The following is a 24,625-nucleotide window of genomic DNA, read 5'->3' on the forward strand; positions in this document are numbered from 1 at the left end:
TCCACCAACTGGTCCTACTTGCAGAGCACCTTGAGTAACAGCGTCCATTAGCCCCAGTCCAACCCTTGACCATAAAGTGCAATCCAAAAGATTTGCAATCTGCATAGCAGACATACAAAACAGTAAATAATTATTATTTTCTTTTATAGAAAAAGATTTTATTAGAAAGAGAAATAAAAGAGATGAGACATCCTCATATAAATACAAAAATATATTATTAAAATCTAAAGGGATAAGCCATGTATCAATGTTAGATTATCCTTTTCATTAGTTAGGAGAAAACACTAACGCAGGCCAGGAGCTTTTCATCATAGGGAAGCCAAAATGGTAATCCTAATGCCTATCCCAAATGAAATCACATTTGAAAGGACTCAATAAAATCCCTAGGGTTCTTTTCTATGTCATTAAAAACCTTTGCCAATATCACAGTAAATTGCCTAAGCCAAAAACTAATAATGTTTTTCAAAAAGCCAACTTACATTATTCACAGAAAGCAAGAAACAGGCATGAAGTTAGTTCTTCTGCTTAAACATAAAAATATCTACAATCAATATATTAAAGGAATATATAGTGAATTTGCCACTAATAAGAAGGGCCATAGTTATATGCTTATAGTCTTTCCTGATCTTGTGCTCAAATTTTAGTGCCACTTGAGAAATAAAAAGTAAAAATCAACTAAGCTCGAAGTCCATGTGATTATCTATTCGATTGAACATATCAAACTCATTTAGCTTTGCCATGACATTTATCTTTGCCTGTAGCTTTTCCAAATTCGACAGTGTGATTGACACTATCACATGGACCAACCTATGGATAGAAGAAACTTCTTATTTAAAACAACTACCAGTCTATCAATTATTTAGAAAATGCATCTCTTCTAAGCTCAAAGTGTGACTAAAATTAATCAGTATTGGTATAGATTTTTAGTTCTTCATAGTATTGTGCTATCCTTTTCTTCTAACTTCTTTCTAAGTCAAATCCTAAAGACAGGTTTAAAAATGAATAACAATAATAATAACGAAAATCTTTGCACTGCAAAAGCAAAGGAATTAAACTCCACAAATAAATTCTAAAACAAAAAACGCCATATTTGGTACTTGCTATCAAAAAGAGATCATTTTTTGAGAGCCAAAATATCATTTCTTTCTTTTAAAACTATTATGTCAAAATTTTTAGGTGTCTTGGAGAGGTCAAAACAATAGTATACTCATTATTATTTGGTGGCCAGTGCTCTTTTTTTCTTTTATTCCGTACATTCACACATATCAATTGCTGAATTTGTCTTCTTTATTTTAAATCAACAATGATGAGAAGACTCAAAAAAGAAAATTTAGAAAACAATAGAAAACATGCAATAATCTAAATAAGGACCATTCTTGCCTTACAGGAAATTATACTACTTTCACCATTAATATAACAATTAAGAGACACTACCACCTTTGCCACTGCTAAATGATCAAACCTGGTTTTGGTTTTGCTCTTTTGCCAAAACTATTTTATCATTTTTCTTATCATCCATTTGCTATGGCCTGTGGATAATGGGAACCACTCTCACTGCATACTACTACCACCTATGACTGTTATGTTATTATAATGAAATACTAATTTTGTTATAATATATATCATTGTTGTTATTAACAACTATCATCAACCATGTTTATTAAGCACACACCCATATTAGCCCCAAGAGATGTCAGCTTCGGTTTTGGTATTCAAGCAATGTAGAATGATAATAAACATGAATACGAAATCAGGTGGAACCTGCAAGAATCCTATGTTTACCTATAATATATATCATTTACGAAACACTTTAAGCTGCAACTTGTTGGTATATATGCAAAACCTAAACAGCAAAACAAAAACGATAAAAAAATAATGCTTGAAGCAATCAGCAAAAGAAAAGAACTCTAATGTTGAAAACCGAACAAAAAATTAAATTCGAATAGATTAGCAAAGAAACATATTAATTAATATAAGAAAGGCCAAATGCATAATTATAATGTCTACTATAATAAAAATAATAAGTTCAAATTACACTAACACATCAACCCTCTCTACCTAAAGTAACCACTAACCAATAAAAAAATACTTATTAATACAAAAGCAAATAAACTAACCTTCAATTTCTCATGAGCTTCATTTATAAAATTTTTCTTGCATTCCTTTATTTGGTGAGTATAACTGAAAGAAGAGTAAGTAATTAAACTAATTATTATGTGTTTAGATAGAATGCTAAATTATAGAAAGTAGTAACAAAAGAGCACGCATTATCACTTTTTTAGATTAAAGAATATTGCTGCATTGTTACTTTTATATGATTGAATTCATTTGCTTAGCTTAAGATTTTAGAATACTGGATTACAGAATCATTCAAAGAATACTTGTTGCTAGTATTCAAATTTAATCTAAATGAATAAAAATAAATCAATAAAGCAATTAGAAGGTAGCAGAAAGACTTACATCCAATGTCTTGGACTCCAATTGCTTTCGTTTTGCATTTCTAATAGATTCATCAAAGAATATTGCCTCCTCATCATATCTGTTGAAATCAGACATTATTCACAAATAAAAAAGAAAGATTGAAACTCTATAAAGTGATTAAGTTACCCAAAACTGACTATCTTTAGAGACCTTGAGCGATGAAGAACTTCTCAAAGCTCAAGCAATAACAACAACAGTGTCTTCGAAAACCTCATGAGCCTTCACATTACCAAGAGATCCACAACCCGAACCAAAGTTTGAAAACGCAGTAGCTATTCCACCGAAACACTAAGCAGGTAAAATCAAAAGCAAACACAGCGTCGAGCTTCAGTTAAATACGACTCCTAAGGTAAAACCCGCCGCTGCTGCTGCAGGGTCTCAGCCTCCTCTCCCACAGAAAGATTCATTCACCAACCTCAACATGCATACCAACCAACTACAACACCGTCAAACTCGTAGACCTTTCCCTTTGCCCTCTTCTTCAACTCACGCCTTTTCCAGTCTTCCTTTTTGCTTCTGTATTTTCTCTAATCGTGAATGGTCGTGAGATTGAATTGAGAGAGAAACAAATTGAGGAAAGAGAGAGAGGGAGAGAGAGAAATGATAAATTCGAAATTTTTTTGAAGAAGATTAAAAGTTTAAAACTCTTTCAAAAATTTTTGCGGGAAAATTCCCGCTAGTGAGTTTTGTTTAGAATTTGAAATCAAAACATTTGGCTGATCAACGAAACTCAATCCGTGTGATGGTGTTATAAGCCAATCAAATGCTACGATTATCCATTGTATTTGGAAAATTGGAATTTTGGAATTAGGGATACACAAAGCTTGAATTACCTGAAAAACTTCTGTGCAAAACAACGCTTCATCCGTCTTTTTAGGCTCCATTGTCCAGTCATGCTAGTTTCAACATCCTATCATGAAGAGGAAAAAAACAAAACTACATAGGACAGTTGTCACTCTCTCAGAAATCCTCTAACAGTGTTAAATAGTGTGTGAGTTAACTGTTTGACTAGTTAACTATTATATATTAATAGATATGTAGATAATAGATAGATTTAGCATGCATGATCATAATGGCAAGTTGGCAACTGTAATTCAATAACTTGATAGATAGAAATAAATTCCACTACAGTTAATTATTTGTGCCTTTTTATCAAATAATCTATCTCACATTCTTATTTTGAAGAGCCATGGTTATATGTTTGATTTGGGTTATTATTAGGACTAATTAGTCTGTGAATTTTGAAGTAATAATATAGTCTAATCTAATAAATTTAAAATTATGATTTTAATTATTTGATAGTCTTTTTTTTACATTTTTTAAAAAAAATTTGTTAGTTATTACTCATTGAATCTGTGATGAGGATCAAGAATGAAACTCCAACTAAGAGAGCTGATGAGGAGCTTATTGTTGATTTAGAATAGGATTTTGACTCTCAGATTTATAATCAATTATCCACAACTAAGAGTCTAAGAGTATTAAAAGGGTAATGATAAACAGATTTAAGTGTATTTTACTTCCATGAGCTCACTGAGTCTTAGTGACTTTACTTTTTGAATTGCAATTTCTTTTATCTTAAGCATGCCAATTGATACTTGATATTTTTCTATGCTACAAAATAAGGGTTGGAATATGATTGGTTGCTTGGTGAAAATGCTTGCAAGATGACGGTTCAAGTGAAAAATATGACGATGTTAAAAGCTCTATATTATTTAAGAGTGAATTAAAATTTTATTGTATCAAGTTCTCAACACTTTTAAGACATCTTAAATGCCATGTTTTTTTTACACATGATAGAATTGACCCCACAGTTTGTTGCATTAAGTGCTGATAATATTATCATATACAAGGTTTAAGATAATGACAATAATTTTTGTGTATGGTAAATTTGTTGTTGCTAATATCTCTATTTGTTCTATTAAATCTTAATCGACAGTGACCTTATAATTCTCACACTTCAAATGTTGTGTTGATGTTGGTGGTGACCTTGATTCTTCTGTGCATACCATAGCTCTTCATAAGGGAACCAGAGGTGGTTGTTGTAGAACCAATAAATTGGTCACCGGTCATCACAACAATACTTGTAGAATAGATCCTAACTTTGGTGTCACTGATGGGAACTTTTAAGAGGAAGGTTTATTTATGCCAAAAATTTTAATTATTTATTGTCTGTTAATTGTTATATTTAATATATGAGTTGGATTTATTGTACTTCAGGATTTTGAAAGTATTCTTTGATTGTATTTTTACACTTGTCCTTAAAATATTAAATGATCTAGAATATCAGCTGATTTATTCAAAAAAGTTGTAGAGAACAGGTTTGTTCTTCATGTATTTTGTCTCAGTTTAAGATTGAATTTTTAATCTAAATATATACAGCATAATATCCCATTTTTATGATAGTGTGATATTATTGGTATTTTAATTTTCTTTATCCTATATTATCAAAATAAAAAATGATCTTCTAAAATATCCTTATGGGGGCAATATGATTACACTTAATATTTATTTTATGTTTGCTTGATTATTCTATTTCAATTTACGCCAAACTAATAATCATAAACTTGTAAAATCAGTTATTGATCACCACGACGACTATATTTTTCACTTTTGACGTTTGTTTAAGATTTTATAATTTTTTAAATTGAAATAATTAGTTTTTAAAACACATGATTAGGTATATATTAAATATTAGGTTAGCATAATTATACAAATAGAAAAAGATAATTCAAATTTTGAATTGACATGGCTATAAAAATTTTATTTAAAAAAATTCAATAATTAATTTTATTTTTATATTAGAATGAATTTATCTATTTTTTTTTAATTTAGTTAAAATTTGCCCTAAAAGTTATCCATTAAAAAAGATAGTAAAAAGAATAAAAGATATAAATTAATGTTAATTACAAAATTATAGTTTTATTACTTGAAGACATAGACATTTTTTTCAGTTACAATTTTACGGGAGAATATATGACATATAGAAATAATTTAAATACGCGACTAATATTTTAGTTTAAAAAAGTTTGTTTCAAGTCGGCCGCACCATCTTCAAACCATGCTTCTTTTTAAACAAATTACTCAAACTATGATATTTTGGTATAGTAAATGTTGAATTTTATCATATGAAGTTTTTTTTTTTTTAGTCAATATATATTGTATGTTTTTTTAATAAAATTACAATAGAATCTTTTTTATAAACAGAATCGAATAGAAAAATTTTAGCAAACAAAGATCTTTCACCCATGCACAGATCTTGATCTGATACGTAACAAACAAAAAATCGCATTCAAAGATACCTTAAGGTATTAGGAGAACCCATGCAAACCGGTAAAAGTGCAGCAATTTTTTTTAATTATTATTTTACTATTGAAGTGCAAGAATTATTTTGTTGTTGTTCATAATCTCCTCTCTTTAATAGGTTAAGAGCAATGCTAAGAACCAAAAGGGTATTGGCCAAAAATCAGTCAAAATATTTTTGGTGAATTTAAAATTTTTACGAATTAATATATATAGATGTTTCTTCTGCTAAGTATCAGAATGTTTCTTTTTCATATTAAATGGATATTCTTTTATATATTTTTCGAATTTTTTTGTATTGCAAATGTGAATGTCTCTATTTCTTTAAAAATTTCATATTTTTTTTAAATTTTATAGATATTTAATTATTTTTGCTAAAATATAATTAAATATTTCTTTTGTTAAGTATTAGGATGTTTTTTTTCATATTAAATGAATTTATTTTTTATATTTTTGTTTAAATGCTTGTAACATCCACGAGAAATTTTGTTTATAACCTGGTTGGTGACATTTAAATCTAAGATTACAAAGGAAGAGAAGTTTGTTATCCCTAGCAAATCATCTACATAGGATGATGATGGTATTTATGTGGTAACATAAATCAATTAGTGAGAAGGTGGATTTGGATTGAACTTGACAGATTCCCTCCATATGAGTTCTTTGACATCCTCTTCAGTGCATGTTGGATGCTCAAAGTCAAAACTTAATGGCCTCGGATAAACCGGCTCATCATTGATGACCTCCGTCGCCTTCTTAGATAGCACAATCGGCCTCAAGCTTATGCCGGAGTTACTCAGTCTTGACGCGCCTGTTCTTATCGCTATTGATGCCGGCTCCAAAGGGAAGTCACGTGCGCTGACGTGCGGAAATTCCGAGACTCGAACCCGAGTCCGAACATAAGGTTCACAAGCTCCCGATCTAGTAAAGACAGTTCCGACTAGAAGTGGAAGCGATCGGAGGAGTGGGTTACGGTGGGGAAGTGGAGAGGGCCTGACGGTGAGAGAGAAATTGATTTTTAGAGGTGAGTAGATTAATGTGAAAGAGAAAAGGAAGATTTTTATAGGTTTTAATTAAATTTAGTTAATCAATTTTTAATTTTTTAAATTTTGAATTTAAAAAATTTAAAATTAATTATTAATATAAATGAATGTGGTTTTGTTTAGTTTTTAGCTGGTAACATTTTGGTTCTATATACTTTTTCATAGGTTAATGACTAATCTACTGTGAATTTAAGTTCTATTTTAAAATTACTGTTGGCTAATAAATTATTGTATATACAATATGAGATTTTAATTCTAATAACATTTACTATAGCAGAGAAATGAATTAACTACTTAATCAATATATAGTTGTGCAACATTTTATTTTATTTTATTTTATTTTTTTGTATACAGTGCAACATTTATTTTGTTCCGCTGAATGTGTGCTAGTTGGGCCTGAAACGAAAAATACAGGGAAAAAATTGGGTGACCCAGTTAAAGAATAGTCCTTCTGAATAAGTCTAATGACCCCAACCACGAAAAAGGAAAAAACAAATTAGAAAACAAAAAGCAAAAAACATAAAAGTGTAATGGCAGAAATCCACTGAGCCTGCAAGCGAATCCTATTCCACTAAAGAACCTGATGCTAGCGAACAGACCAATTCTGAACACCACCAAAGCATTCAAGAATAAGTTATTATCATGGGGAGTGAATCTTCTCTAATAGAAAAAAAAGTTGGATGGTATCCAATGAAAAATTTTATCCTTTATTGTATTCTCTCTCTTATTTATTTTTAGTCTTACTTGTAAAATTAAAAATAAAAGATTACACTTTATTCTCTTCAATGACAAAAAAATAGAGAGAATTCATTTCCATTATCATGACCAAAACCCAAAAAAAAAATATGTTTATTATTGGGATAATATATTATTTTTGTCCCAAACTTTGAATTAAATATTTTATTTTATTTGTGTTCTACCTATTTAAAAAGTGATTAAATATAATTGTTATTTTTAACCCCTAAAAAATACTAATAATAGAAGATAAATATTTTCTCAAATGCAAAATTAGTTTTTGTAATTTAGTAGAAAAAAATCTAGTTTTTTTTTTATAGATACATGAAAATAATGATGTAACAAGAATCTTTTGTAAATTAATTTTTTATTTTTAATTGTATTTTTTAACTATTTTTAAAATTTACTTACAACAATAACAACTTAAGATTTGTCATATACAATATTCATTAAATATGTCACTGTATTTATTAGTAATTTTTTATTAAGTTAGGTGAATTAATATTGTTATTTTTAAATCTTTGAGATATAAATAAAATACAAAAAAGATCAGAAACAACATTGATATTTATTCTAAACTGAAGCAATATGGTTTTAGAACTTCATTTTTCATAAATGCTAAACTAAACAATTTTAATTAAAATAAGTAACACATTGTGACTTGGAAACATATTTATTAAATAAGTGTTACTATTTTCAGAGACAGCGGCCCTTGATTTTGTATTTTTTATTTTTACTAATAGCTAGAATGCTAGAGTTACAAATGATTTTAAAAAAATTCTATTTCCCAAACATGCATTAATTCATCACTTTCCACAACTTTTTTTTTATTTTCTCTTGGTTTAAATCCTTCCCCCCTAGATCTAGCTAACTTGCATTTATTATTTTCAACTTGAATTTGAATATTGGGTGCAGCTAAATATCATAAGTGATGTTTACTTTAAAGTTTAAATCATTTTCAGCTACACACACCTACACGCTTGCATATGATAATATCAAAGAGCAACCTTTTCCAAGGTCAAAACACCAATTTATAAACAGTATAAAGTGACACATCACTGGACCTTTTCAACCGAGTCACATGATTCTGCATGTGCTGCTACATGGCGATTGAAAATGATGTACATAAAAAAACATATATTTTTAATTAATACTTTAGGTTAGGCAGGAAGAAAGAATTGAATAGTATTGCTATTGCATTCCCAACTCTCAACAAGATATGCTATTATAATTATAAAATAATGATAATAACAATAAAAATATAGATCTTAATTCTGATACATGGAATGCTCACCAATAATTTTGTTTCCATTTATATAATCATTTAAGTAATAAATATTAACGGTAACGATTTTTGTTACATTAATAATATATAAAGATGTTTTTATATAGGTAGATTATAGGTTATAGGTTTAATTAATTTTATGGTTTACACAGTTTCACCATATTTATAATTAAGTTTTTATATATTTTTTTAATAATTTTGTTAAGTAAATTAACAGGAGGTTTAGCCAACAACAAACTAACAAATATTTTTAAATTGTACTTTATATTAATTATTTAAATTTTATTTTTAAAAAATATAAAATTTATGATTATTAATTATAATTGTTTAAATTGTTTATCTATACTTTTCTTTTTTATAATTAGATTCTACACAATTTTTTTTAAAGAAATTAGCTCAATACAATAAGTGGAGTGTATAAAGAACAATAAACAGGATCAGCAAAACTATATAAAAAAAAAGAAACTAGGCAACACAAAGAACGATAAACTTCATCCTTTGTTTTCTCTGGCGTTGTCATCAATAACAAAAAGGATCTACACCTAGTCACTCCTTGTAGTTTGTACAGCACAAATGGGTAACCTCTTCAACCCCTTTTTCTTTATACTAAAAAATCCTTGTATTCCTTTCTAACCAAATATTCTAAATAATCGCATAGAAACACACCATCCAATTCTTACGCACCTCCTTGCTATTGGATATCCCAATCCAACTTAGGAAATGCTCCTTCAACGTCTCTGAACACGTCCATTGCCTACCAACAAATGATAGCCAAGCACACCAAACCTACCAAGAAAATTCACAACTAAGAAACAAATGGTGACCATTTTCAACACCTTTGTTACATAACACGCAAATAACATCTTCCTGGTTGATAACCCCAAACCGACTCAGCCTATCCTTAGTTTTGACCTTCCTAGTCAATACAAACCAAACAAAAAGTTATTGAGGACCTTGGCTTTCCAAACCATTTAACATAGATTTAATGAGAACTAACTTACCGGCTTTATTGAGGACCTTGGCTTTCCATATGTTCAGTTTATCCTCCACTTTGTCTATAATTGACTTCTAAGTCTTCACCAATCTTGGGTTAGCTCCTAGCGAGATCCTCAAGTATTTAATTGGAAGAGAGGCTTCCTGACAGCCCAGTACGCTGCACATACGCTGTGCCCATCGATCATCACAATTAATTGGAATCAAGCTAGATTTGTCAAAGTTAATCTTAACCCCGATATCAATTCAAAGCAACGGAGAAATTCTCCTATAATTTTTAATGGTCTCTTCCTTTGGAGGGTAGAACAGAATCTTATCATCCGTAAACTATAGATGCAATAGCTCAATATAATCTCTACTAACCAGTAACGAAAATATGTGCCCATTTTTAATCGCCTCCCCAAACATCCTGTGAAAGACATCCACCCCAAATCTTTTCTATACAATTTTTTATATTCTTATCAGTTAAGTTTAAGCTAGTTCTTATTATTATTATTATTATTATTATTATTATTATTATTACAATAAAAATATGTGGCCAATCAATTTTACCGACCAATTCAACTAAGCTGGATATGCGTATTTTTTTTAACGTATCATCGTCGTGTAAAAAAATTAATCAAGAGAAACTAAAAGTTAAATCAAACTACTTTTTTTATTTTATATATATATATATATATATATATATATATATATATATAAACTTTTATTATTCTCATCATTTTAGTTTAAGCTAATTTTTATGGTTATTATTATTATTACAATAAAAATATATGACCAAACAATTTTATGGACCAATTTAATTAAGTTAGATACACGCGTTTTTTTTAATGTGGTGGTCACTTCTTCTTCAACAATGTTATCATCGTTGTGGTCTTCTTCTTCTCTTCTTTAATATGGTTTTCTTCTTTTTATCTTATTTAATTTCTTCTCTTTTTTTTCTTCTCATCTTGTTTTATTATTATCATTATTATATATTTAAAAGATTATAGCAAAGAACTTGGAATTCATAGTACAAAAATTTTGATTCATAAAAACAAAATACAAAATTTTAAAAGACCACATACTTAGAATATTGACACCTAACTAATAAAATACGTATATCACAGAAAATTTGATATACTGTATAGAAAATTTGGTGCATAACACAAATTGTGGTATATGTAGCAAAATTTTTTTGAAAGACTACATGTCTAAAATATTGCATCCAACTAATAAAATACAGAAATTTTGGCACATAATACAAAAAATTTTAAAAGATTAGTTGACTCACCCAATCAATAAATATATTTACATGAACAATTTCTATGCTATGGACAAAAATTTTTGTACTATATTAATAAATTTGTACTATGTATAACATTTTATGTGCTATATATAAAATTTCTGCGTTAAATAAATAAATTATTGTGCTTTACAATAAAAATTTTTGTACTAACAAAGTGCAAAAAGAAAAACGGTACCATACGCGAGTAAATACCTATAGTCGTCCTTGAAATTTACGCAAATAACCAATGTAATCCTTAAGATCCCGATTTTTCTATTGTAGTCCTTCAGATAGAGTTTCGAGCACTCAAAGTGGTCCTTGTGTATATTTCTGGTGATGAGTCATCACCGGAGCACTGACGTGGACTCGGGTTGCCACGCTGGAGGGGTCCAATGGCTAGCTGAGCTGGCTAATTTCTAATTTGTACCCACGTTGGTTCCTCCTATTATATGTAACCCTAAATCCCCAAATTTTTATACGCTTCATCTCTTCTTCTTATTCATCTCTTCTTCTTCTTTTTCATACACTTCCGTCTGGGGCCACTACTCATGTCGATGATGGGTGGACTGTAGCTGGAAGCTCTGTTCGTTCCCCATCTAGCTGAACCGGATGAGAACACAAACGAAGAGCAGAAGATCAGTCCCGCCAGGATGGTGCAGCTGTGGCTACTGGCCGGTTCTCAGATGGTCTGACACAGATACGAATCTGAACAAACCGTTTTATGGCTGCCCAATTATAATGTGGGTTAGAATAATTACTTGTGTTGTTATGATTGTCCTCCCCTCATTGTTCTTCTGTTATTTCTCCCTAAACTTTGATTGTTTGTTAGTTACAGCCAAGTGAAAAGAGATGGTGCGGACTTCTTGTGTGGGCAGATTCTGTGAATGAGGAACAGGTTGATAAGTCAGAATCTTGTGGTGATGATTATGAAGTGAAGATGAACTTTGATTGAAGGCTTCGAAGTTTGGAAGAGGATGTCCATATGCAAAAAGTGATTACCTAGTTGTTAGTGTTAGCTGTCTTTGTACTGATAGTGTTGTTGGTGATTGATGAGCGGATAATTTGTACGCTTTTTGGCATTGTTTTTAGTATGTTTTTAGTATGATCTAGTTAGTTTTTAGTATATTTTTATTAGTTTTTAGTTAAAATTCACTTTTCTGGACTTTACTATGAGTTTGTGTGTTTTTCTGTGATTTCAGGTATTTTCTGGCTGAAATTGAGGGACCTGAGCAAAAATCTAATTCAGAGACTGAAAAGGACTGCAGATGCTGTTGGATTCTGACCTCCCTGCACTCGAAGTGAATTTTCTGGAGCTACAGAAGCCCAATTGGCGCGCTCTCAACGGCGTTGGAAAGTAGACATCCTGGGCTTTCCAGCAATATATGATAGTCCATACTTTGCCCAAGATTTGATGGCCCAAACCGGCGTTCAAAGTCACCCTCAGAAATTCCAGCGTTAAACGCCGGAACTGGCACCTAAATGGGAGTTAAACGCCCAAACTGGCATAAAAGCTGGCGTTTAACTCCAAGAAGAGTCTCTACACGAAATTGCTTCATTGCTCAGCCCAAGCACACACCAAGTGGGCCCGGAAGTGGATTTTTATGTCATTTACTCATCTCTGTACACCCTAGGCTACTAGTTTTCTATAAGTAGGACCTTTTACTATTGTATTGAGATATATCGGGGTAGCTATCTTCATTTTATGCTATCTTAGATCATTGGGAGGCTGGCCATTCGGCCATGCCTAGACCTTGTTCTTATGTATTTTCAACGGTGGAGTTTCTACACACCATAGATTAAGGTGTGGAGCTCTGCTGTACCTCGAGTATTAATGCAATTACTATTGTTCTTCTATTCAATTCCGCTTGTTCTTTGTCCAAGATATCACTTGTTCTTCAACTTGATGAATGTGATGATCCGTGACACTCATCATCATTCTCACCTATGAATGTGTGACTGACAACCACCTCCGTTCTATCTTAGATTGGGTGAATATCTCTTGGATTTCTAATACACGATGCATGGTTGATCGCCTGACAACCGAGTGCTCGCCTGACAAACGAGCCAGCCATTCCGTGAGATCAGAGTCTTCGTGGTATAGGCAAGAACTGATGGCGGCATTCAAGAGAATCCGGAAGGTCTAACCTTGTCTGTGGTATTCTGAGTAGGATTCAATGATTGAATGACTGTGACGTGCTTCAAACTCCTGAAGGCGGGGCGTTAGTGACAGACGCAAAAGAATCACTGGATTCTATTCCGGCCTGATCGAGAACCGACAGATGGATAGCCGTGCTGTGACAGGGTGCGTTGAACATTTCCACTGAGAGGATGGGAGGTAGCCACTGACAACGGTGAAACCCTTGCATAAGCTTGCCATGGAAAGGAGTAAGAAGGATTGGATGAAGACAGTAGGAAAGCAGAGAGACGAAAGGGAAGGCATCTTCATACGCTTATCTGAAGTTCCTACCAATGAATTACATAAGTACCTCTATCCTTATCTTTATGCTTTATTCGTATACCACTATACCCATTTGAGTCTGCCTGACTAAGATTTACAAGGTGACCATAGCTTGCTTCATACCAACAATCTCCGTGGGATCGACCCTTACTCGCGTAAGGTTTATTACTTGGACGACCCAGTGCACTTGCTGGTTAGTTGTGCAAAGTTGTGTTTATGCCATGGTATTGAGCACCAAGTTTTTGGGGCCATTACTAGGGATTATTTGAGTTGTGAAAAGTAGTGATCACAATTTCGCACACCAAGTTTTTGGCGCCGTTGCCGGGGATTGTTTTGTGTATGGACAACTGACGGTTCATCTTGTTGCTTAGATTAGGTATTTTTTTCAGAGTTCTTAAGAATGAATTCTAGTGTTTCAAGATGATCTGTTGAAATCTGGCTGGCTGAGAAGCCATGTCTAATCTTATTGGACCGAGGTTTCAACTGATCATCACAAGAGCTTGTTGATCTCTATCAATCTTGCTATTGGAGCAATGATCTGCTAAGGCTTGGCTGGCCATTGGCCATGTCTAGTGTTTTGGACCGAAGCTTTCTTTGAAAGCTTGGCTGGCTGTGAAGCCATGTCTAATTCCTGGACCGGAGTCTTAGACTAGCATTGCAATGATTCCTGGAATCCAAATTAAGAATTCAGAAACTTTTATTTTCTATTTCCATATAATTTTCGAAAAACACAAAAAAAAACTTCAAAATCATAAAAAACCAAAAAGATTTTATGTTTCTTGTTTGAGTCTAGTGTCTAATTTTAAGTTTGGTGTCTTGCATGTATTGTTTATTTGATCTTGGTTCTATTTTCAAGTCAATAGTACAGGGAACTGAAGATTCAGAACATGCAGCAGAGGAATTACACAGAAAAAGCTGGGCGTTCAAAACGCCCAGTGAAGAAGGACAGACTGGCGTTTAAACGCCAGCCAGGGTGCCTGGTTGGGCGTTTAACGCCCAAAAAGGTAGTGCATTGGGCGTTAAACGCCAGAATGTGCACCATTCTGGGCGTTTAACGCCAGGATGGCACAAGGGGGAGGATTTTGTTTTCAAATCAATTTTTTTTCAAGTTTTCAAAGTTTTTCAAAATCAAATCTTTTTCAAATCATATCTTTTCAATCAAATGTTTTCAAAATCAATTTCTTTCCTTTTTCAAAGATACTTGCTATCAATTAATGATTTGATTCAACATTTCAAGTATGTTGCCTTTTCTGTTGAGAAAGGTTTAATGTTTGAATCATATCTTTTCTTGATAGCCAAGTTATTAATTTTTAAAATCAAATCTTTTTAAAAATTGTTTTCAAATCATATCTTCTCAATCACATGTTTTTTTAAAACCAATCATATCTTCTTAACCTCATCTTTTTCAAAATAGTTTTCAATCAAATCTTTTGACTTCTAATTTCAAAATCTTTTTCAAAACTCACTTGATTCTTTTTCCACTTTGAGTTTTCAAAAATTATCAATCAATTTTTCAAATTGATTTTAAAAACTTCTTAATTAATTTTCGAAAATTCTCTTCCCCTCTTTTCACATCCTTCTATTTATGGAGTACCACTCCTTCTCAATGCACAATTCGAACTCTATCTGATTAAGTTCGAATTCTTCTACCTCTTTCTTTTATTTTTCTGTTCTTCTGACACCTCAAGGAATCTCTATACTGTGACATAGAGGATTCCATATTTTCTTGCTCTCTTCTCTTTCATATGAGCAGGAGCAGAGACAAAGGCATTCTTGTTGAAGCTGATCCTGAACCTGAAAGGACCTTGAAGCAAAAGCTAAGAGAAGCTAAGGCACAACTCTCTGTAGAGGACCTAACAGAAATCTTCAAAGAAGAAGACATGGCAGCCGAAAACAACAACAATGCAAACAATGCAAGGAAGGTGCTGGGTGACTTTACTGCACCTACTCCCGACTTCTATGGGAGAAGCATCTCTATCCCTGCCATTGGAGCAAACAACTTTGAGCTTAAGCCTCAATTAGTTTCTCTAATGCAACAGAATTGCAAGTTTCATGGACTTCCATTGGAAGATCCCCATCAGTTTTTAGCTGAATTCTTGCAAATCTGTGACACTGTCAAGACTAATGGGGTTGACCCTGAGGTCTACAGACTTATGCTATTCCCTTTTGCTGCAAGAGACAGAGCTAGGACATGGTTGGATTCACAACCTAAAAAAAGCCTGGACTCATGGGAAAAGCTAGTCAATGCCTTCTTGGCAAAGTTCTTTCCACCTCAAAAATTGAGTAAGCTTAGAGTGGAAGTCCAAACCTTCAGACAGAAGGATGGAGAATCCCTCTATGAAGCTTGGGAAAGATACAAACAATTGATCAGAAAATGTCCTTCTGACATGCTTTCTGAATGGAGCATCATAGGTATTTTCTATGATGGTCTCTCTGAACTGTCCAAGATGTCTTTGGATAGCTCTGCTGGAGGATCTCTTCATCTGAAGAAGACGCCTACAGAAGCTCAAGAACTAATTGAAATGGTTGCAAATAACCAATTCATGTACACTTCTGAAAGGAATCCTGTGAACAATGGGGCAAATCAGAAGAAAGGAGTTCTTGAAATTGATACTCTGAATGCCATTCTGGCTCAGAACAAGATATTGACTCAACAAGTCAATTTGATTTCTCAAAGTCTGTCTGGAATGCAAAATGCACCAAGCAGTACTAAGGATGCTTCATCTGAAGAAGAAGCCTATGATCCTGAGAACCCTTCAATGGAAGAGGTGAATTACCTAGGAGAACCCTATGGAAACACCTATAATTCTTCATGGAGAAATAACCCAAATTTCTCATGGAAGAATCAAGAAAGACCTCAACAAGGTTTTAACAACAATAATGGTGGAAGAAATAGGTTTAGCAATGGCAAGCCTTTTCCATCATCTTCTCAGCAACAGACAGAGAATTCTAAGCAGAACCCCTCTGACTTAGCAACCATGGTCTCTGATCTAATCAAAACCACTCAAAGTTTCATGACTGAAACAAGGTCCTCCATTAGGAATTTGGAGGCACAAGTGGGACAGCCGAGCAAGAAAGTTATTGAACTCCCTCCTAGTACTCTCCCAAGCAACACAGAAGAAAATCCAAAAGGAGAGTGCAAGGCCATCAACATGGCCGAATTTGGAGAGGAAGGAGAGAAAGTGAACGCCACTGAGGAAGACCTCAGTGGGCGTGCACTGACTTCCATTGAGTTCCCCAATGAGGAACCATGGGAATCTGAGGCTCAAAATGAGACCATAGAGATTCCATTGGACTTACTTCTGCCTTTCATGAGCTCTGATGAGTATTCTTCCTCTGAAGAGGATGAGTATGTCACTGAAGATCAAGTTGTTAAATACCTTGGAGCAATCATGAAGCTAAATGACAAGTTATTTGGAAATGAGACTTGGGAGGATGAACCCCCTTTTGCTCACCAAAGAATTGGATGACTTGTCTAGGCAGAAATTACCTCAAAAGAGACAAGATCCTGGGAAGTTTTCAATACCTTGTACCATAGGCACCATGACCTTCAAGAAGGCTCTGTGTGACTTAGGGTCAAGTGTAAACCTCATGCCTCTCTCTGTAATGGAGAAGCTAGGGATCTTTGAGGTGCAAGCTGCAAGAATCTCATTAGAGATGGCAGACAACTCAAGAAAACAAGCTCATGGACTTGTAGAGGATGTTTTGGTGAAGATTGAAAACCATTACATCCCTGCTGATTTCATAGTCCTAGAGACTGGGAAGTGCATGGATGAAACCATCATCCTTGGCAGACCCTTCCTAGCCACAGCAAAGGCTGTGATTGATGTTGATAGAGGTGAACTGATCATTCAAGTGAATGAAGAATCCTTTGTGTTTAAGGCTCAAGGATATCCCTCTGTCACCATGGAGAGGAAGCATGAAGAGCTTCTCTCAAATCAGAGTCAAACAGAGCCCCCACAGTCAAACTCTAAGTTTGGTGTTGGGAGGCCACAACCAAACTCTAAGTTTGGTGTTGAACCCCCACATTCAAACTCTAAGTTTGGTGTTGGGAGGTTCCCACATTGCTCTGAGAAAATATGAGGCTCCATGAGAGCCCTCTGTCAAGCTACTGACATTAAAGAAGCGCTTGTTGGGAGGCAACCCAATGTTATATTTTATCTATTTTCTTTTGTTATTTTATTTTATTTTGTAGGTTGATGATCATGAGAAGTCACTAAATCAATTGAAAAAGCAAAAACAGAATGAAAAACAGGAAGAAAAATAGCACACCCTGGAGGAAGAACTTACTGGCGTTTAAACGCCAGTAAGAGTAGCAGTTGGGCGTTTAACGCCCAGTCTGGCACCATTCTGGGCGTTTAACGCCAGAAAGGGGCACCAGACTGGCGTTAAACGCCAGAAAAGGGCAAGAACCTGGCGTTAAACGCCAGAAATGGGCACCAGCCCGGCGTTTAACGCCAGAATTGGCTCAAAACGTGATTTTGCTTGCCATTTGGTGCAGGGATGACTTTTCCTTGACACCACAGGATCTGTGGACCCCACAGGATCCCCACCAACCCCACCACTCTCTCTCTTCTTCACTCATTCACCAATCACCTCAACACCTCTTCCCCAAAAATCCTTCACCTATCAAATCCCATCTTCCTCTTCACCACTCACATCCATCCTTCATAAAAACCCCACCTACTTCACCATTCAAATTCAAACCACTTTCCCACCCAAACCCACCCTCACTTGACCGAACTTTACCCTTCCCCCTCCCCTATATATACCCTTCTTCACCCCTTCATTTTCACACAACCTAAACACCACTTCTCCCCCTCTTTGGCCGAACACAAAAGCCATTCCCTTCTTCCTCATTTCTTCTTCTTCTACTCTCTTCTTTCTTCTTTTGCTCGAGGACGAGCAAACCTCTTAAGTTTGGTGTGGTAAAAGCGTTGCTTTTTCGTTTTTCCATAACCATTTATGGCATCCAAGGCCAGAGAAACCTCTAGAAAGAGGAAAGGGAAGGCAAAAGCTTCCACCTCCGAGTCATGGGAGATGGAAAGATTCATCTCAAGGGTGCATCAAGACCACTTCTATGAAGTTGTGGCCTTGAAGAAGGTGATTTCCGAGGTCCCTTTTTCACTCAAAAAGGGTGAATATCCAGAGATCCGACATGAGATCCGAAGAAGAGGTTGGGAAGTTCCTACCAACCCCATTCAACAAGTCGGAATCTTAATGGTTCAAGAGTTCTATGCCAATGCATGGATCACCAAGAACCATGATCAAAGTGTGAACCCGGACCCAAAGAATTATCTTACTATGGTTCGGGGGAAATACTTGGATTTTAGTCCGGAAAGTGTGATGTTGGCATTCAATTTGCCCATGATGCAAGGAGATGAACATCCTTACACTAGAAGGGTCAACTTTGATCAAAGGTTGGACCAAGTCCTCACAGTCATATGTGAAGAGGGCGCCCAATGGAAGAGAGATTCAAGAGGGAAGCCGGTTCAATTGAGAAGGCATGACCTCAAACCCGTGGCTAGAGGATGGTTGGAGTTTATCCAACGCTCAGTTATTCCCACTAGCAACCGGTCCGAAGTTACTCTAGACCGGGCCATCATGATTCATAGCATCATGATTGGAGAAGAAGTGGAAGTTCATGAGGTTATAGCCCAAGAACTCTATAAGGTGGCGGACAAGTCCTCTACCTTAGCAAGATTAGCCTTTCCTCATCTCATTTGTCACCTCTGTTATTCTGTTGGAGTTGACATAGAGGGAGACATCCCATTGATGAGGATAAGCCCATCACTAAGAAAAGGATGGAGCACACAAGAGACCCCTCTCATCATGAGATCCCTGAGATGCCTCAAGTGATGCACTTTCCTCCACAAAACTATTGGGAGCAACTAAACACCTCCCTAGGAGAATTGAGTTCCAACATGGGACAACTAAGGGTGGAGCATCAAGAACACTCCATCATTCTCCATGAAATTAGAGAAGATCAAAGAATCATGAGAGAGGAGCAACAAAGACAAGGAAGAGATATTGAGGAGCTCAAGCACTCCATAGGATCTTCAAGAAGAAGAACAAGCCGCCATCACTGAGGTGGACCCGTTCTTTAATCTCCTTGTTCTTTATTTTCCTGTTTTTCGAAAATTAATGCTTATGTTTGTCCATGTTTGTGTCTTGTGATCATTAGTGTCTTAGTGTCTATGCCTTAAAGTTATGAATATCCTATGAATCCATCACCTTTCTTAAATGAAAAAAATGTTCTTAACTGAAAAAGAAAAGAATTGCATGAATTTTGAATTTTATAGCAGTTTAATTATTTTGATGTGGTGGCATTACTTTTGTCTTCTGAATGTATGCTTAAACAGTGCATATGTCTTTTGAATTTGTGGTTCATGAATGTTGGCTCTTGAAAGAATGATGAAAAAGGAGATATGTTACTGAGGATCTGAAAAATCATAAAATGATTCTTGAAGCAAGAAAAAGCAGTGAATACAAAAAAAAAAGAAAAAAAAAGAGGCGAAAAAAAAACGAAAAAGAAAGAGAAAAAGAAAGAAATAAAGTTGTGATCCAAGGCAAAAAGAGTGTGCTTAAGAACCCTGGACACCTCTAATTGGGGACTCTAGCAAAGCTGAGTCACAATCTGAAAAGGTTCACCCAATTATGTGTCTGTGGCATGTATGTATCCGGTGGTAATACTGGAAGACAGAGTGCTTTGGGCCACGACCAAGACTCAATAAGTAGCTGTGTTCAAGAATCATCATACTTAACTAGGAGAATCAATAACACTATCTGGATTCTGAGTTCCTAAAGAAGCCAATCATTCTGAGTTTCAAAGGATAGAGTGAGATGCCAAAACTGTTCAGAGGCAAAAAGCTAAAAGCCCCGCTCATCTAATTAATACTGATCTTCATAGATGTTTTTGGAATTCATTGCATATTCTCTTCTTTTTATCTTATTTGATTTTTAGTTGCTTGGGGACAAGCAACAATTTAAGTTTGGTGTTGTGATGAGCGGATAATTTGTACGCTTTTTGGCATTGTTTTTAGTATGTTTTTAGTATAATCTAGTTAGTTTTTAGTATATTTTTATTAGTTTTTAGTTAAAATTCACTTTTCTGGACTTTACTATGAGTTTGTGTGTTTTTCTGTGATTTTAGGTATTTTCTGGCTGAAATTGAGGGACCTGAGCAAAAATCTAATTCAGAGACTGAAAAGGACTGCAGATGCTGTTGGATTCTGACCTCCCTGCACTCAAAGTGAATTTTCTGGAGCAACAGAAGCCCAATTGGCGCGCTCTTAACGACGTTGGAAAGTAGACATCCTGGGCTTTCCAGCAATATATGATAGTCCATACTTTGCCCAAGATTTGATGGCCCAAACCGGCGTTCAAAGTCACCCTCAGAAATTCCAGCGTTAAACGCCGGAACCGGCACCTAAATGGGAGTTAAACGCCCAAACTGGCATAAAAGCTGGCGTTTAACTCCAAGAAGAGTCTCTACACGAAATTGCTTCATTGCTCAGCCCAAGCACACACCAAGTGGGCCCGGAAGTGGATTTTTATGTCATTTACTCATCTCTGTACACCCTAGGCTACTAGTTTTCTATAAGTAGGACCTTTTACTATTGTATTGAGATATATCGGGGTAGCTATCTTCATTTTATGCTATCTTAGATCATTGGGAGGCTGGCCATTCGGCCATGCCTAGACCTTGTTCTTATGTATTTTCAACGGTGGAGTTTCTACACACCATAGATTAAGGTGTGGAGCTCTGCTGTACCTCGAGTATTAATGCAATTACTATTGTTCTTCTATTCAATTCCGCTTGTTCTTTGTCCAAGATATCACTTGTTCTTCAACTTGATGAATGTGATGATCCGTGACACTCATCATCATTCTCACCTATGAATGTGTGACTGACAACCACCTCCGTTCTATCTTAGATTGGGTGAATATCTCTTGGATTTCTAATACACGATGCATGGTTGATCGCCTGACAACCGAGTGCTCGCCTGACAAACGAGCCAGCCATTCCGTGAGATCAGAGTCTTCGTGGTATAGGCAAGAACTGATGGCGGCATTCAAGAGAATCCGGAAGGTCTAACCTTGTCTGTGGTATTCTGAGTAGGATTCAATGATTGAATGACTGTGACGTGCTTCAAACTCCTGAAGGCGGGGCGTTAGTGACAGACGCAAAAGAATCACTGGATTCTATTCCGGCCTGATCGAGAACCGACAGATGGATAGCCGTGCTGTGACAGGGTGCGTTGAACATTTCCACTGAGAGGATGGGAGGTAGCCACTGACAACGGTGAAACCCTTGCATAAGCTTGCCATGGAAAGGAGTAAGAAGGATTGGATGAAGACAGTAGGAAAGCAGAGAGACGGAAGGGAAGGCATCTTCATACGCTTATCTGAAGTTCCTACCAATGAATTACATAAGTACCTCTATCCTTATCTTTATGCTTTATTCGTATACCACTATACCCATTTGAGTCTGCCTGACTAAGATTACAAGGTGACCATAGCTTGCTTCATACCAACAATCTCCGTGGGATCGACCCTTACTCGCGTAAGGTTTATTACTTGGACGACCCAGTGCACTTGCTGGTTAGTTGTGCAAAGTTGTGTTTATGCCATGGTATTGAGCACCAAGTTTTTGGGGCCATTACTAGGGATTATTTGAGTTGTGAAAAGTAGTGATCACAATTTCGCACACCAAGTTTTTGGCGCCGTTGCCGGGGATTGTTTTGTGTATGGACAACTGACGGTTCATCTTGTTGCTTAGATTAGGTATTTTTTTCAGAGTTCTTAAGAATGAATTCTAGTGTTTCAAGATGATCTGTTGAAATCTGGCTGGCTGAGAAGCCATGTCTAATCTTATTGGACCGAGGTTTCAACTGATCATCACAAGAGCTTGTTGATCTCTATCAATCTTGCTATTGGAGCAATGATCTGCTAAGGCTTGGCTGGCCATTGGCCATGTCTAGTGTTTTGGACCGAAGCTTTCTTTGAAAGCTTGGCTGGCTGTGAAGCCATGTCTAATTCCTGGACCGGAGTCTTAGACTAGCATTGCAATGATTCCTGGAATCCAAATTAAGAATTCTGAAACTTTTATTTTCTATTTCCATATAATTTTCGAAAAACACAAAAAAAACTTCAAATCATAAAAAACCAAAAAGATTTTATGTTTCTTGTTTGAGTCTAGTGTCTAATTTTAAGTTTGGTGTCTTGCATGTATTGTTTATTTGATCTTGGTTCTATTTTCAAGTCAATAGTACAGGGAACTGAAGATTCAGAACATGCAGCAGAGGAATTACACAGAAAAAGCTGGGCGTTCAAAACGCCCAGTGAAGAAGGACAGACTGGCGTTTAAACGCCAGCCAGGGTGCCTGGTTGGGCGTTTAACGCCCAAAAAGGTAGTGCATTGGGCGTTAAACGCCAGAATGTGCACCATTCTGGGCGTTTAACGCCAGGATGGCACAAGGGGGAGGATTTTGTTTTCAAATCAATTTTTTTTCAAGTTTTCAAAAGTTTTTCAAAATCAAATCTTTTTCAAATCATATCTTTTCAATCAAATGTTTTCAAAATCAATTTCTTTCCTTTTTCAAAGATACTTGCTATCAATTAATGATTTGATTCAACATTTCAAGTATGTTGCCTTTTCTGTTGAGAAAGGTTTAATGTTTGAATCATATCTTTTCTTGATAGCCAAGTTATTAATTTTTAAAATCAAATCTTTTTAAAAATTGTTTTCAAATCATATCTTCTCAATCACATGTTTTTTAAAACCAATCATATCTTCTTAACCTCATCTTTTTCAAAATAGTTTTCAATCAAATCTTTTTGACTTCTAATTTCAAAATCTTTTTCAAAACTCACTTGATTCTTTTTCCACTTTGAGTTTTCAAAAATTATCAATCAATTTTTCAAATTGATTTTAAAAACTTCTTAATTAATTTTCGAAAATTCTCTTCCCCTCTTTTCACATCCTTCTATTTATGGAGTACCACTCCTTCTCAATGCACAATTCGAACTCTATCTGATTAAGTTCGAATTCTTCTACCTCTTTCTTTTATTTTTCTGTTCTTCTGACACCTCAAGGAATCTCTATACTGTGACATAGAGGATTCCATATTTTCTTGCTCTCTTCTCTTTCATATGAGCAGGAGCAGAGACAAAGGCATTCTTGTTGAAGCTGACCCTGAACCTGAAAGGACCTTGAAGCGAAAGCTAAGAGAAGCTAAGGCACAACTCTCTGTAGAGGATCTAACAGAAATCTTCAAAGAAGAAGACATGGCAGCCGAAAACAACAACAATGCAAACAATGCAAGGAAGGTGCTGGGTGACTTTACTGCACCTACTCCCGACTTCTATGGGAGAAGCATCTCTATCCCTGCCATTGGAGCAAACAACTTTGAGCTTAAGCCTCAATTAGTTTCTCTAATGCAACAGAATTGCAAGTTTCATGGACTTCCATTGGAAGATCCCCATCAGTTTTTAGCTGAATTCTTGCAAATCTGTGACACTGTCAAGACTAATGGGGTTGACCCTGAGGTCTACAGACTTATGCTATTCCCTTTTGCTGTAAGAGACAGAGCTAGGACATGGTTGGATTCACAACCTAAAAAAAGCCTGGACTCATGGGAAAAGCTAGTCAATGCCTTCTTGGCAAAGTTCTTTCCACCTCAAAATTGAGTAAGCTTAGAGTGGAAGTCCAAACCTTCAGACAGAAGGATGGAGAATCCCTCTATGAAGCTTGGGAAAGATACAAACAATTGATCAGAAAATGTCCTTCTGACATGCTTTCTGAATGGAGCATCATAGGTATTTTCTATGATGGTCTCTCTGAACTGTCCAAGATGTCTTTGGATAGCTCTGCTGGAGGATCTCTTCATCTGAAGAAGACGCCTACAGAAGCTCAAGAACTAATTGAAATGGTTGCAAATAACCAATTCATGTACACTTCTGAAAGGAATCCTGTGAACAATGGGGCAAATCAGAAGAAAGGAGTTCTTGAAATTGATACTCTGAATGCCATTCTGGCTCAGAACAAGATATTGACTCAACAA

At 35.2% G+C, this 24,625-nt stretch overlaps 2 non-coding genes across 2 annotated transcripts; both read right to left on the reverse strand.

The window, feature by feature from the left end:
- Positions 1-15,844: 15,844 nt before the first annotated feature.
- LOC130942864 (small nucleolar RNA R71) lies at positions 15,845-15,952 on the reverse strand. Its single transcript, XR_009071411.1, has one exon. It is a non-coding gene; the product is annotated as a small nucleolar RNA R71 (small nucleolar RNA).
- Positions 15,953-24,253: 8,301 nt separating this feature from the next.
- Positions 24,254-24,361, reverse strand: LOC130942865 (small nucleolar RNA R71). The gene has a single exon (XR_009071412.1). It is a non-coding gene; the product is annotated as a small nucleolar RNA R71 (small nucleolar RNA).
- Between the last annotated feature and the right edge of the window lie 264 nt (positions 24,362-24,625).

The sequence above is a fragment of the Arachis stenosperma genome, chromosome 7 (genome assembly GCF_014773155.1).
Source record: "Arachis stenosperma cultivar V10309 chromosome 7, arast.V10309.gnm1.PFL2, whole genome shotgun sequence".
NCBI classification, from domain to species: domain Eukaryota; kingdom Viridiplantae; phylum Streptophyta; class Magnoliopsida; order Fabales; family Fabaceae; genus Arachis; species Arachis stenosperma.